Source organism: Somniosus microcephalus, chromosome 9, assembly GCF_052327205.1.
Source record: "Somniosus microcephalus isolate GS21.2 chromosome 9, FLI_Smic_1.0, whole genome shotgun sequence".
Classification (NCBI taxonomy): Eukaryota; Metazoa; Chordata; class Chondrichthyes; order Squaliformes; family Somniosidae; genus Somniosus; species Somniosus microcephalus.
The window spans coordinates 132,752,879-132,769,105 of record NC_140995.1 but is presented as its reverse complement, the minus strand read 5'-3'; positions in this window follow the sequence as shown (position 1 = coordinate 132,769,105).

Below are 16,227 nucleotides of genomic sequence, written 5' to 3'. Positions count from 1 at the left end.
ATCCTTGTGGAACACCACTACCCACCTCTGCCACTGTAAAAAGCTAACTTTTGCCCCTACTCCCTGCTTTCTGTTTTGAAGCGAGCTAGTTATCCATTCTGCTACTTGTCCCCTGACTTTGCATTCTCTGACCTTGTTCATCAGTCTATTATGGGGTACCTTATCAAAGGCCTTTTGAAAATCTAGATAAATTACATCTACTGCATTATCATTGTCTACTCTCTCTGTTACCTCTTCAAAAAATTCAATGAGGTTGGTCAAGCAAGACTTTCCCTTTTGAAATCCATGCTGACTATTCATTACTATGTTTTTGGTTTCTAGATGTTCTTCTATTTTCTCCTTTAGTAGGGATTCCATTATTTTTCCTACCACCAATGTTAAGCTGACTGGTCTATAATTCCCTGGACATGTTCTATTCCCCTTCTTAAATATAGGTATTACGTTAACTATCCACCAGTCCTCTGGCACTACACCTTTCTCTAACAAATTATTAAATATGTGTAGTAATGCCTCTGCTTTCTCTTCCCTAGATTCTTTTAAGACGTGTGGATGCAATCCATCCAGACCAGGGGTTTTATCCTCTGAGTTTGATTATTTAATATATCCCCTCTTTATTTTAAATGCACTTAACACATTACTAATCACATCATCCAATGTCATGTCCACCTGTTCTATCTTCCTGGTAAATACTGAAGCAAAATAATTATTTAATATTTCTTCCATCTCTCTATCATTACCTGTGGTATTATCCTGTTTATCCCTTAATGGCCCTATTCCCATCCCAACCTTTTTTTTATTGATGTGCCTGTAAAATATTTTACTATTTTGTTTTATGTTCCTTGATGATTTAATTTCATAGTTCCTCTTTGCCTTCCTAATTTTTTTTGGACTTCTCTCCTAATCTCTTCATATTCTCCCTTATCATGCACTCCCCTGCTGTCTATGTACTTAATGTATGCCTCTTTCCTTACCCTCAATTGTTCCGTTATGGCTTTATTCATCTATGGAGTCTCATTAGTGTTTATTTTGTTCTTTCCTTTTCCGGAATATATTGGGGGTGATTTTCACTCGGAACTCGGGAAGGAGGCGGGACTACTCCATCGAGATGCGGCCAATCCACGCGATTTTAACTTGATTGACCTTGTTGAGCCCACCCAGCGGGCTCAGCAGGCCAATTAAGGGCCACCCAGCAACAGGTGACGTCACAGACTGAAATTTCATCTGTCAAGACGTTTTGCTGCTTTTTCTGGCCAAATTATATGTCCTCTGCTTGGATCTTATGCTATCCCTAATTTCCCTTGTTAGCCACGGTTGAGACACCTTTTTTGTTTTATTTTTATGCCAAACAGGGATGAACAACTTCTGTAGTTCATCCATGCGATCTTTAAATGTTTGCCATTGCCTGTCCACCATCAACCCTTTAAGTAACGTTCCCCAATCCATCCTAGCCAACTCGTACCTCATACCGTCACTTTATGTTATCCCTAATAAGTACAGCTACTCCACCTCTCCTTTTTTCCTCTCTCTCTTTTCTAAATATGTTATACCCTGCAATGTTTAATTCCCAGTCCTGATTTTTCTGTAGTCATGTCTTAGTAATCCCTACTATGTCTGGTTCTTCGCAATGCATGATTGCCTCCAGCTCCCCTGTTTTATTATTGACACTGTGTTCATTGCTGTACAGACAGTTTAACTCATTTTTTATAGGATTTCCTTGCACTTTATGTTTAACCATCTTTTTAGACTCCTGTTCTATTACTCTATTTATTCCCTTGCCATCAATATCCTCCCTTTATTCTTCCTATGCTCTCTTTTCCTTATTTTGTTTATAATTAGGCTGGTTACGTTTCTTGTAGATCCGCACCCCACCCCCACCACCCCCCCCCCCATCTTACTAATTTAAAGCCTTTGGCACCTCCCTATTTACCCTTTCCGCTAGGACAAGGGTCCTATCCCGGTTCAGGTGGAGCCCATCCCATCGGTACAGCTCCTTCCTGTCCCGGAACTGGTGCCAGTGTCCCATGAGAAGGAACCCCTCTTTCCCACACCAGCCCTTTAGCCACGTGTTAATTCTCCTGATCTGTCTGTTTCTATGCCAATTTGCATGTGGCTCGGGCAATAATCCAGAGATTATTACCCTCGAGGTCCTGCTTTTTAATTTAGAGCTTAACTCCTGATACTCTTTCAGCAGGACCTCCTCCCTGTTCCTATCTGTCGTTTGTTCCAATATGGACCACGACAACTGGATTTACCCACTCCCTTTTGAAGTTCCTCTCCAGCCGCCATGAGATATCCCTTACCCTGGCACCGGGGAAGGCAACACACCCTTCGGGATTCTCATTCTTGGCTGCAGAGGATGCTATCTATCCCCCTAATTATAGAATCCCCTATCACGACCACATTTCTTTTCTGCTCTTCCTCCCCACCCTTGGACAGCCTTCTGAGCCACGGTGCCTTGGTCTGCATTGTGGCTGCCCTCCCTGCAATCTTTCTCCTTGTCCTCACAGGTAGCAAGTACTTTGTACCAGTTGGACAGGACCAGTGTCTGCGGGACCTCCTTCTCAACCTTTCCTAAATCCCCGCTACCCAGCTCCCTCGCAGTCACACCCTCCCCCTCCTGAACCTGTACTTTCCACTGGGATGTGACTGCATTCTGGATAAAACTGCCCAGAAATTCCTCCCCCTCTCTTATGTGTCTGAGTGTCTCCAACTCTGACTCTGAGCGGAGAGATTCGAGATGTAGATATCTCCTGCCGACGTGTTCGCTCAGGACAGTCTAGCTGTCCACAAACTCCCACATACTGCAGTCCACACACACAACCTGCCCTGCCATATCTTAGTCCAGCCTTATTTTGTTTATTTAATTAGTTAAAGTATTTATTCAACGATTATTTTTAGTTATATATACGAGAACGACCAGGAGATCCAAGAGCTAATAAGCCGCAAACGCAAGGCATTCCTGACCTGGAAACAGCAACAGAACTCGAGAGCAAGAAAGCAGCTCAGACGCCTGAAGGCCGAGGTCCAACAAAAAACCCGCGACCTAAGGAACAGGTGGTGGCAGGAGATCCAGCAGCTGTCCGACAACCACGACGTGCGTGGATTCTTTAGCACAGTCAAGACCACCTACGGCCCAAGCACCCAAGGTCCTACCCCACTGCCAGCCAAGAACGGAGAGGTACTCATCAAGGACAGAGCGGCAGTCAGTGCCCACTGGAAGGAGCACTTTGAATATCTCCGCGGTGAAGACATGATCTTCACCGCGCGTCAACTACAAGAGAAATGCAGGGAACAGCACCAACCACTGTACATGGCCTTCTTTGACCTCACAAAGACCTTCGACACCGTCAACCGTGAGGGATTATGGAGTGTCCTTCTCAAATTCAGCTGCCCTCAAAAGTTTGTCACCATCCGCCTGCTTCACGACGACATGCAAGCCGTGATCCTGACCAACGGATCCACCACAGACCCAATTCACATACGGACCAGGGTCAAGCAAGGCTGTTTCATCGCACCAACACTCTTTTCGATCTTCCTGGCTGCAATGCTCCATCTCATCCTCAGTAAGCTCCCCGCTGGAGTGGAGCTAATCTACGGAACAAACGGGAAACTGTTCAACCTCCATCGCCTCCAGTCCAGATCCAAGGTCATCCCATGCTCTTCCCATGCTCTATCATCGAATTACAGTATGCAGACGACACTTGCGTCTGCGCACACTCTGCGGTCGAAGTCCAAACCATCGTCAACACGTTCACCGAAGCGTACAAGAGCATAGGCCTTACACGAAATATCCGTAAGACAAAAGTCCTCTACCAAACTGCCCCCCCCCCCCCCCACAAAGTACTGATCCCCGATTATCAAAATCCATGACGAGGCCTTGGACAACTTTCCATACCTCAGGAACCTACTGTCAACGACAAAGTCCAACACCACCTTCAGTGTGGCAGTGCAGCCTTCGGTCGCCTGAGGAAAAGAGTGTTTGAAGACCAGGACCTCAAACCCAGCACCAAGCTCATGGTCTACAGAGCAGTAGTGATACCCGCCCACCTGTATGCTTCAGAGACATGGACCATGAACAGCAGGCACCACCAACGCTGTCTCCGCAAGATCCTGCAAATCCATTGGCAGGATAGGCGCACCGACGTCCGTGTTCTCGCTCAGGCCAACATCCCCAGCATCGAAGGTTTGACCACACTCAATCAGCTCCAATGGACAGGCCACATCATCCGCATGCCCGATACGAGACTCCCAAAACAAGTGCTCTGCTCAGAGCTCCGACACGGCAAGAGAGCCCCAGGTGGGCAGAGGAAACACTTCAAGGACACTCTCAAAAGTCTCCTTGGAAAAAGTGCAACATCCCCACCGGCACCTGGGAATCCCTGGCCCAAGATCGCACAAATAAAGGAGAAGCATCCGGGAAGGCACCAAACACCTTGAGTCTCTTCGCCGGGAGCAAGCGGAAGCCAAGCGCAAGGAGTGCATGTCAACCCAAGCACCCCACCCACCCCTTCAACCACCGTCTGCCCCACCTGTGACAGAGACTGTAAGTCCCACATTGGACTCATCAGTCACCTGAGAACTCATTTTTCGTGTGGAATTAAATGTCATCCTCGGTTCTGAGGGGCTGCCTAAGAAGAAGATAGTTATATTAATTAGTTTAACTAGTTAAGCTATAAATTTAATACAGAACTTTGTAGTTTCCTGCACCTAGTTTAAAGCACTTTCCTAGGTTAGAAAAGAGAGAAAAAAAAGCCTTAATACTCACCAACCAATCACCTACCTGCTGTCCTGTGATGTCACTCCTTGTTTTTTTGGAATTTGTCGAAGGTTCTGCCGCAGCTGATACCGCCTCCAATTAGATGTTTTATAAAGGTTCATCATAACTTCCTTGCTTTTGTACTCAATGCCTCTATTTATAAAGTCCAGGATCCCGTATGCTTTTTTAACCACTTTCTCAACCTGTCCTGCCACCTTCAACGATTTGTGCACATGTACCCCCACGTCTCTCTGTTCATGCACCCCCTTTAGAATTGTACCCTTTAGTTTATATTGCCTCTCCTTGTTCTTTCTACCAAAATGTATCACTTTACACTTTTCTGCGTTAAATTTCATCTGCCACGTGTCCGCCCATTCCACCAGCATGTCTCTTTCCTCTTGAAGTCTATCACTATCCTCCTCACTGTTCACTATACTTCCAAGTTTGGTGTCATCTGCAAATTTTGAAATTGTGCCCGGTACACCCAAGTCCAAGTCATTAATATAAATCAAGAAAAGCAGTGGTCCTAGTACCGACCCCCTGGGGAACACCACTGTATACCTTCCTCCAGTCCGAAAAACAACCGTTCACCACTACTCTGTTTCCTGTTACTTAGCCAATATGGTATCCATGCTGCCACTGTCCCTTTTATTCCATGGGCTTCAACTTTGCTGGCAAGACTATTATGTGGCACTTTATCAAATAGCAGAATCATCAACAGCTGCCATCTGAAAAAATGGGGGCAGGTTATGATCTGAAATTGTTGAATTCAATGTTGATTCCAGAAGGCTGTAAAGTGCCTAAGATGAGGTGCTGTTCCTCGAGCTTCACTGCAACAGTGTAGGAGGCCAAGGACGGAGAGGTCAGAGTGGGAGTGGAATGGAGAATTAAAGTGACAGGCAACCGGAAGCTCAGGGTCACTTGCAGACTGAATGGAGGTGTTCCGCAAAGCGGTCACCCAATCTGCGTTTGGTCTCCCCAATGTAGAGGAGACTGCATTGTGAGCAGCGAATACAGTGTACTAAATTGAAAGAAGTACAAGTAAATTGCTGTTTCACTTGGAAGGAGTCTTTGGGGCCCTGGACGGTGGGAAGGGATGAGGTAAAAGGGGCAGGTGTTGCATCTCCTGCGCTTGCACATGAAGTTGCCATGCGAAGGGGAGCAGGTGTTGGGGTGAGTGAGGAGTGGACCAGGGTGTCGTGGAGGGAACAGTTCTTTCAGAATGCTGAAAGGGGGGGGGAGAAGATGTGTTTAGTGGTGGGATCACGCTGGAGGTGACGGAAATGGCGGAGGATGATCTGTTGAATGTGGAGGCTGGTGGGGTGAAAGGTGAGGACAAGGGGAACCCTATTGTCTTCTGGGAGTGAGGGGAAGATGCGAGAGCAGAAGTGCAGGATATGGAACAGACACGGTCGAGGGCCATGTCAACCAAGGTAGAGGGGAATCCTCAGTTGACGGAAAAGGAAGACATATCGGAAGCACAAGTATGGAAGGTGGCATTGTCAGAACAGATGCAACAGAGATGGAGCAACTGGGAGAATGGAATAGAGTCCTTACAGGAAGCGGGGTGGGAGGAAGTGTAGTCAAGGTAGCTGTGGGAGTCAGTGGGCTTATACTGGATGTTGATCGATAGCCTATCCCCAGAAATGGAAACCGAGAAGTCGACGAAGGGAAGTGAAGAGTCGGAAATGGACCATGTGAAGGCAAGGGATGGGTGGAAATTGGAAGCAAAGTGAATGACATTTTCCAGTTCAGGGTGAGGGCAGGAAATGACACCAATACAGTCATCAATGTACTGGAAAGAGATGAGGAAGGGGACCTGAGTAGGACTGGAACAAAGAATGCTCCACATATCCCACAAAAAGGGAGGCATAGCTAGGACCCATACGGGTTCCCATAGCCACACCTTTTATTTGGAGCAAGTGAGTGGAGTCAAAGGAGAAGTTGTTCAATGTGAGAACAAGTTCAGCCAGGCGGAGCAGGGTGGTGGTGGATGGGGACTGGTTTTCCTCTGTTCAAGGAAGAAGTGGCACGCCCTCAGGTGGTCCTCGTGGGGGATGGAGGTGTAGAGGGATTGGACGTCCATGGTGAAAAGGAGACTGGTGAAAAGGAGACAGTTAGGGCCAGGAAACTGGAAACTGTTAAAGTGACGGAGCGCAACAGAAGAGTCATGGACGTAGGTGGAAAGAAAAAATGGTCAAGATAGGAAGAAATCAGTTCCGTGGGGCAAGAACAGGCTGAAACGATGGGTCTACCATGGCAGTCCTGTATGTGGATCTTGGGAAGGAGGTGGAATGTGTGGTGTTGGGGGACTATGAAGTTGGAGGCCTTTGAGGGAAGATCTCCAGAGGAGATGAGGTCAGTGCCAGTCTTGGAAATGATGGCTTGATTTTCGGTAGTGGGATCATGGTCCAGGGGGAGGTAGGAGGAGGTGTCAGAGAGTTGTTGTTCAGCCTCCACAGGGTAGAGGTCGGTTTGCCAAACAACAACAGCGCCACCCTTGACGGCAGGTTTGATGACAATGGTAGGGTTGGTTCCAAGAGAACAGTGTGCTGCAAGTTCAGAGAGAGATAGGTTATGGTGAGTGAGGGGGGCAGAGAAATTGGGATGGCCGATGTCACACCAGCAGTTCGCAAAGTAAACATCGAGAGAGGGTAAGAGGCCAGAGGGAGGGGTCCAGGTAGCGCAAGAATTCTGAAAATGGGAGAAAGGGTCCAATGTGGACAAAGGAGCTGAATTCCAGAGGTGAAGTGAGAGTGACTGCCCTTGACATCAAGGCAGCATTTGACCGAGTGTGGCATCAAGGAGCCCTAGTAAAATTGAAGTCAATGGGAATCGGGGGGGAAACTCTCCACTGGCTGGAGTCATACCTAGCACAAAGGAAGATGGAGATCAATCATCACAGCCCCAGGACATCGCTGCAGGAGTTCCTCAGGGCAGTGTCCTCGGCCCAACCATCTTCAGCTGCTTCATCAATGACCTTCTCTCCAACATAAGGTCAGAAATGGGGATGTTTGCTGATGACTGCACAGTGTTCAGTGCCATTCACAACTCCTCAGATAATGAAGTAGTCCATGCCCGTATGCAACAGGACCTGGACGGCATTCAGGCTTGGGCTGATAAGTGGCAGGTAACATTCGCGCTACACAAGTGCCAGGTAATGACTATCTCCAACAAGCGAGAGCCTAACCACCGCCCCTTAACATTCAATGGCATTACCATCACTGAATCTCCCACCATCAACATCCTGGGGGTCACCATTGACCAGAAACTTAACTGGACCAGCCACATAAATACTGTGGCAACAAGAGCAGGTCAGAGGCTGGGTATTCTGCGGCGAATGTCACCTCCTGACTCCCCAAAGCCTTTCCACCATCTACAAGGCACAAGGAGTGTGATGGAATACTCTCCACTTGCTTGGATGAGTGCAGCTCCAACAACACTCAAGAAGCTCGACACCATCCAGGACAAAGCAGCCCGCTTGATTGGCACCCCATCCACCACCTTAAACATTCACTCCCTCCACCACCGGCATACCATGGCTGCAATGTGTACCATCTACAAGATGCACTGCAGCAACTCACCAAGGCTTCTTCGTCAGCACCTCCCAAACCCGCACCCACTACCACCTAGAAGGACAAGGGCAGCAGGCACATGGGAACACCACCACCTCCAGATTCCCCTCCAAGTCGCACACCATGCTGACTAGGAAGTATATCGCCGATCCTTCATCATCGCTGGGTCAAAATCCTGGAACTTTCTAACGGCACTGTGGGAGTACCTTCACCACATGGACTGCAGCGGTTCAAGAAGGCGGCTCACCACCACCTTCGCAAGGGCAATTAGGGATGGGCAATAAATGCTGGCCTTGCCAGTGACGCCCACATCCCATGAACGAATATTTAAAAAAATGTGCGGGGGAAAGACTCCTGGCCAAAGAATTGGGCATGAAAGCGACGAAAAAAGAGCTCAGGTTCATGCTGAGCTCAATTCATTGAGGTGGGGGCGTAAGGGGATGAAGCTCACGCCTTTGCTGAGGACTGATCATTCAAGGTCAGAGTGTGGAAGGTCAGAGGTGAAAACACGGTGGTGAGTGAGATTGAAAGAGGGGATGGGGTCAGTGGAAAATTATGGGGAAGAGGAAAATCAGCATAAGAAATCTCAAGATTGGGCAGGAGATTCAAATTTGTAACTTAGAGCTACAGATGGCAAATGCAAGAATCCATGTGTCAGCAATCCAGGCAATTATGCTGAGATCGTGCCTGCCGGGAACCTCTGCTGCTGAACCTGGCAAATTTTCTGAGGTCAGGTGAGGTTCCTTACTTTGCTTGCAATGGCAGCTGCCCACCATGTTTGAGGCCACAAAGTCTGGTGGAGAAATGTCTGACTGGGTGTTACCAGGGCCCTTCTCTCTAGAACAAACCTAGGTTCCCTTTGTGGCCTCCCTTGTAAAGGGACCATTTTAATAATAGTGGAAAAGAATGTTGCCCCCAGATCAACAGGGGTCCAGTTCTCTATCCCAACTTCGGTCTCGCCTCTCTCCAGGGAATACACTGGGCTGGATTTTCATTGAGGAGGCGGGACTACAACTTTCGGGGTTGTAGACCCGCCTCCATCGAGTGCTAGCCAACCCACGTGATTTTGACTTGATTGACCTTGTTGAGCCTGCCCAGCGGGCTCAGCAGACCAATTAAGGGCCACCCAGCAACAGGTGATGTCACAGATGAAATATCAGCATTTCACAACTGTTTGAAGCTGTCAAACACTGACAATCTGTACTCCAGGTTAATTCCTTCCTCTCAGGATGATTTAGAGATCTCCCCGGAACAGAAAGCAGAGGCTGCAGATTTTGACAGCTGGCGGCCATTCTGCTTTCTGTGCCAGTGAGATGAGGGACTCCCGAGACCTGAAGGAAGGCTGTAAAGGTTAGTAGAACTTCTTTAAACACTGTACACAGACCAAACACACTTTCCTCTGCACTCATGCACCCATCACTCACCTGAACACCGGACATCTCGACCCCTCCAAGCCCTTCATCCCGACGGCTCACCTCGCTAACTTGCCGTGGTTTGGAGCCGTTGGGAATCCCACATTTCAACAATGAAAATAGGGATTAGGCTAAAAACTGCCTGTTAACAGGCAGTTAATTGGCACTAATCCCCTTCCCACCTCGGGGAGGTGGGTCCCAGTGCGGGGCGGATATCCGCCTCCTTTGAAACTGGGATGGGGTCGGGACCCCCGATTTCGGGATTTTAAACCCCCACACGCCTCCAATCCTGACTCCACGGCCCAATGAAAATCCAGCCCACTTTGTCTGACTAGGAGTACCTCTGCCGACCAATGAAAGTCCGGAACACAGGAAATTCAATAGTCAGAGTGCCCGTCCCCTTATGGTGACAGCCATGTTTGTGGTGGGTGGAGTTTCTGCCCCCACAAGGCCATCCCAGACTGTTGATGACATGAAAGTGTAAAAATAATTCTACATGTAAATTATCTAAGGCCATTCTGATCACTAAATAGCTATGTTATATCATATGGCAACTGGAAAAATTATCCTTGATATAAACAATCGACCAATTATACAAGTTATAGGGGGTTTTGGTTTGGGGTTTGTGTCTGGCCAGTCAGTCGTGTCTGAGCTGCTCCAGCCCCGTGCGGTTCGAATCGCTTCCCCTTTGGTTCTGACCACCAGACTTATTTACAAGTAGCGATATAGACAAACAAGACCAGTGGTTTGGTGCAAAGAAAACCAATGTTTATTAAAAATAGAGAAACAATTACTATACAGAGAAAAATCACTATGGATGCAACACAATTACACTTAACGGGGGAGGAGAAACGGACACATCGAGGGAAAATGACTAAAATGACACTTTAGCAATTCCCCTTAACTCCCACCCTAGGTTGTCTTGTGATGGGCCAGAAAATTGATGCTCACCGGTCTCGGATGTTGAAACGCCTGCTCCGTGCCCTGTTGCCTGCCGATGTTTTAGGTTTTCACCGCCCAAAGCCGAGATACCCCAGTGTTTGAAACGTAACTGCAGGTATTCTACTTCCCTGGACAGACTCTTCATCGACGATCTTCTCACTGGGTTGATGATATGGCAGGGCACCACGGGAGAGAGAGCGAGAGAGATGACTTCCCGAGGGATTAGTTATACCCTTCCCGGTTGCCCTTATCTCCCGCCAGATCAGCTCTGATCTGGACATGTTAAAACTCATACAAAAGGTACTGATCTGGGCCCATCGACCTGGATGGCCGGTTAATCGGTTTTAAACGTCTCATCAGTGTTCCCCTTTGTCCAACGGGTTTCATGATTGGGGCCATTCCAGTCTGAATGCCCCATTGATCGTTTGTAAACTGTGTCGATATTCTCTAACGAAGGTCTGAAATGCAGCTAAACTTGTCCCATTACATATTGAATAGGCCTTGCCTGCTCTTGATTGTTTGTGTAAACAACCTTGATGGGTTTTAATCAGAGGCCCGAATGCCACTGGGTTTGCTTCTCATGCATAAATGTAGAAGGTCTGTCTGCATTCGAGTTTCTGGAAAGTTCCTTCTCACAGTCATCGAAATCCAAGTTTGTGAGTCCAAACTGAAACTTACAGGCCTTGGCCATGAGGCTGACTGCAGCCATCTTGTTGAGCCCTGGATTTTAAACTCGGTCCAACCAGGGTTTCTTTACTAAACCAAAAGTAAATTTTCGGGGGAGACATGAAATTTGCGAATCCTTTCAGTCCTCCCTAGGATACTGAAACTTGCTTGAAGTGTCTAATCAAGGTGAGCAAATTTCTGACCCCCACAAACAACCTTCCCCTATATTTATCTATCCACGATCCCTCGACACATACATTCCCCTTACTTAGAGAAAACCACAGTGCACGACAGGCATCTATCGATAGAAACAATTACTATCTGTTACAATCGTCCAAGCACGGAGGGGTCCAACACCCCTGCACTACTTGGGACATCATAAAACTTTATTACAACACACAACCTTTAATAAAAATCAACATCAGGCCAAAAAACATATTTATTAAAAATAATAAATGGATCTGCCATCACTCGGCAGTGATATGACACAAAGCTCACACGGGTGTTTCTTCTTCCACCCGGGCATACTGGTCCTTCCACAACCCTTTTGCTTTAAATTCTACCCCGGGACCCTTCTACACTGGACATAAACCAGGTAGAGGACGATCCCTAACTGACAGACTACTAAGATGTGGGACGCCATTCGAATTCAGGAGGGGACCTCTATACTCTCAAAAACATCCCACCAGGGCTGGGTCGTAATATCTAAAATGTCGGCCCCTACTGTACAGTCTTCTGTTCCAAAGTGTAGAAGTGCTTTTGTGATACTAGAACGGCTTTTAATAATTTGGTAAGGTGCTCTGGGAGAGGGGGAATCGGGTAACCGAAGTGGGCGATATATTTCTGGAGGTGGGTAAAATTCTCCTCCACAGTGAACAGTGGATGGTTCAGGAATGGGGACAATTCGTAACTGTGCCACTTGAACTTCTGCCTCGGGTTTGAAGCAGAAGCTGCTGTCACTCACCGCGCACCAGCTGTGCTGTCCGTGCTGGTAGTGAGACGCTCCTGTGGTGACGCAATATGTCCCACCTATATATGCTACCTGTGGGGGAACATGGCCTTGTGCCATGGCTTCCATGGTACAATTTATAGGTTTCGCGTCAGCAGCTCTGAACCCGCATTGTGGTTTCGAATAGGCATTCAAGTGCTGGGGACACAGGATGATGTGTGCTCCCCGGCTACGGCACCCCGAGAGGTCAGTACCCATCATAGCGTGCTCCCACTTTATGACATAGGGTGGGACCGCTGCAAAACGAATGTGTGCACCCCCTTGAATGATTCCAATGTTCTCCACCCTGTATACTGGTGCGGGTCGGGCCGTCCCGCCCATGACCGGCATACTTACAACTATCCCGATGATGGTGTGGTTGGACCGCCCACAGTACACTGGGACTGGGTAGGCCTCAGAAGCTAACCGGAGCTGGCACGGGCTTAATACGTTCTCAAAAGGGTGGAGGGCTGCGAGGTGTTTGTTACTGATCCAGGAGGGGACTAAACCTTGCTTTAAATCATCCAGATTGCTGCGGCCCTCGCCCAGCAACCATGCCCCATACAGCACGCACACCTCGTTTTGCGCAGCCTGGTCAGAAGCGTTTCTGTGCTCCCTGATGAGAACATTTACCGTCTTTGCATGTTTTTCCAGTTCCGCAATGATCTCCTTCAAATGGAGAGTCATGGCCTGGTCTTCATGCAACTCAGAACCTACCACCTTATTCTCATCAGTTAAAATACCCTTTAATTGTGTTTTTAGACCATTAATCTGGGTCTGCAGCTTGATGTCATCTAAACTATTGATAACCGAGGATCCCGTGTTAAAACCAGTTAAAACATCATTAAGAACACCCCTTCTTTGCCTCCCAACCCCGTCCCAAATCTCGTGATGAGTATGCAATGCGGTCTTATTGACCTCCGACAAGTCAAATTCACGGAATTTTCGAAACATCTCTGTTAATAGGGCTTGATACAATTTGGCAGTCTCTGCGGGGCAGCACGCGGGCAAGTGTACCTCAGTGAGGTTTAAAATCACCGAGGCCACCACGTAATGCACCCCTTGGTACAGCACCTGGTTTGTGGGTACTACCACCAGGCCATTCCCTGGCCCCTTGGTGGTGGCAGGGCATCCCTCTGCTACTGTCTGTGACGTCGGGATCGTGGGCAGGGGCTGTCGGGGGCAGGTCACTAGTTCAGTGGCATTAACCGAGATTGGGGAGTACGGGATCGCGCATGCGTCCAGGCGGGACTCCCAGTCCATCCCCTTCCCGTTATTTTGTCACTGGCTGCGGAAAATGATGGAAACGCCTGTGGGGCAGACTTTCTCTGATCCCCACATACAGACGTAGATCCCCTGATCCGGTTCCCACCATTTATCCCAGCACACACTAACCTTCCCTGAGTCCCTGTAATGGTCCTGTGAGTGTCATTCCCTAACCTTTCCCACTCTACCCTGGGGTTCCCCATGTCTTTGCTTAACTTTCTGAGCCACCACCATCTATCCAGGGGAACGTCTCCTTTACACGTCAAACATATTCTTTTGCCCACGGTGACGCTAATCCTTGGGGTAACGATTCGTATCCTCGGGCACTGGAGGGAGGCCTCCCCATACGTGAAGCCGGTCTCACTAGAATACTGGGTCGAATTGGATCCCAGCCATCCTGGCCAGTTCCCCTCAGACATACGAGGTGATTTCATCCGCCTCCCGTTAACCACTTCCATCGTGTGCTAGGGGCACTCTCTTCCCCGAGCATCCAAAGATATGATGGTTCTCGACATCAGCCCGAACAGGGCGAGCAGGATTATGCCTCTGTACATTTCGAAATTCTGAAAAAGACATAAAAGCATCTAGCCAGGTTCCCTGGAGGCTCCCTGGCTCGGGGGAAGTGTGATCGGGTCCCGCGACCTCGGCTCACGTAGACGGCACTCTGGAACGGTTCCATACTTAAAACTTATAGACTACCGGTTCGTTACATAGAATTAAATTAAAACACCCTAACTTAACCTTATACACATTACTTAAAATTATACTACCTAAACTATATACATCCGCCGCCCGTCTCCGGGCACCCAGCCTAATCCCTGTTTGGGCTGCTGAAGGCTGCTCCCTGCGGCATAGCTGCACTGATCTCCACTTCTGGTCCCTTGCAGCTTATGGCTGCTGGCTGGGGACCTCTGTCTTTCGGCTTCTCCCTGACCCGGGAGGCCGCCCTTTTGAACTGAAGAGCCGGTGACCATACTTTTCTGGGCTGGGGTGGCCGAGGAGACCTTCTAAGGAGTGCTACCGGTGGGGCTACCCTGGCGAGCAGACCCTTGGCTCGGGTCACAGTCCTCGCTGGCTGGGGGCCTTCTCCCTCGGGTCCCTCCCCTCCCAAACCTGAACTGGGGACGGGCAATCCCTTGCCACCGGCTGCCGGTGGCTGAGGGTCTTCCCCTCCAGGTTCAAAACCTGGTTCGGGCTCGGGGCCATCTGATTCGGGCTCCTTCTCCTCGGAATCCCATAAGAGAGGGGGTGTGGTCTGGACAAAATGCTGGGGAACTTCTCCCTTGATGCACGCGACTGCGCCTGCATGTGCAGCTTGCATGCGCGTACCCGCTGCGGGCTGAGGATTTCTAACCTCGGGTTGAATCCCAGCTGCCTGCTTCTTCGCCTCCGGCTTAAACAGCTCACACTGGTCATGAACCATTTTAAAAACCCTTAGCTGACCCTCTAAACTGCCAGCCCTCGCTGTTAACCTAGCGTTCTCCTCCCTTAAAGCCTGCTCAACTAACTTAGCCTCCGCAACCTGGCACCGCAGGTATTCCTCCATTTTACAGGAGGTCTCTTCCTGTGCATGTCTTTCTGGGGGGCACAGGTCGACAGGCTGCGCTGGCTCTAGTCATTGCTGTGGGTTGTATGGGGCTGATGGGATTACAACACCGGTGGTAGCTACTATTCTCCCCTGGCTGGTCGCATGGTCTCTAAAAATGACTCGATCGCAGCGGGAGCAATTTCCGTCTCTGCCTTCTGGGCTGGGGCTGTGAAGTTCTTTACTTTATTGTCTTTCCATGGACTTTTACAATCCTTGCGCCAGTGGCCGTCCTTCCCGCACCCGTAACAGTTTAACTTAGTCTGGGAGGGACGGTTCCCCTCCTGGTGCCACTCTTTTTTATTCTGGTCCCCAGGTTTAACCTCATGGACCTTTCCCTTGGGTTGAGGTGTCTCGATACCCCTCATATTTTTAAATGCTATCGTGAGCTGGCGGATCACCGTTTCCTCGGTGGTCTGGGGGCTACTGGGGTCAAACCAGGCCGCAGCCTGGGCTCGGATTTGGGGCAGGCAGTTTGTCATTAGACAACGGAGCCAGTGGGTCAATTGGACTTGGTTCAGTAATGTCCGCGCTGGCATTCCCGGGCATGCACTCCGGTAGACTGGCCACAGCCTGTCTGCGAATGCCTGCGGGGACTCCCCTGGGAGCTGTACCGTTTTTTCCACCCGGGCGAACTGATTACCATCATTGAGTCCCATGGCCTCCAATATCTCGTTCCTCAAATCCCCATAATCTTTCGTCCCCTTTTTACATTCATCAGATAGGGTCTGGAGGAGATCACTCCCCAGAGAAAACAGCAGCATCTTAGCTTGCTCTGCTTCATCGCAGTCATTAACGCACGCTGCCTGTTCTATCTCCCTGAAGTGCAGAGAGGGGTCTCCCTTTTCAGTGAGCTTGGGGATGTGACTAACCATGGCCCTGAGCTGTTGGGTGCCATGCGGCACCACAAACTGATTTTGGATGGCCCCTGGGTCCTCGTCATCAACGGGTGGGCCGTACCTCCGTTGTCGGAGGGGGTACACCGGTCCTGGTCCCGGCCTATCTAGCAGGGCCTGCTGTGCTTCCCCTACCACCTC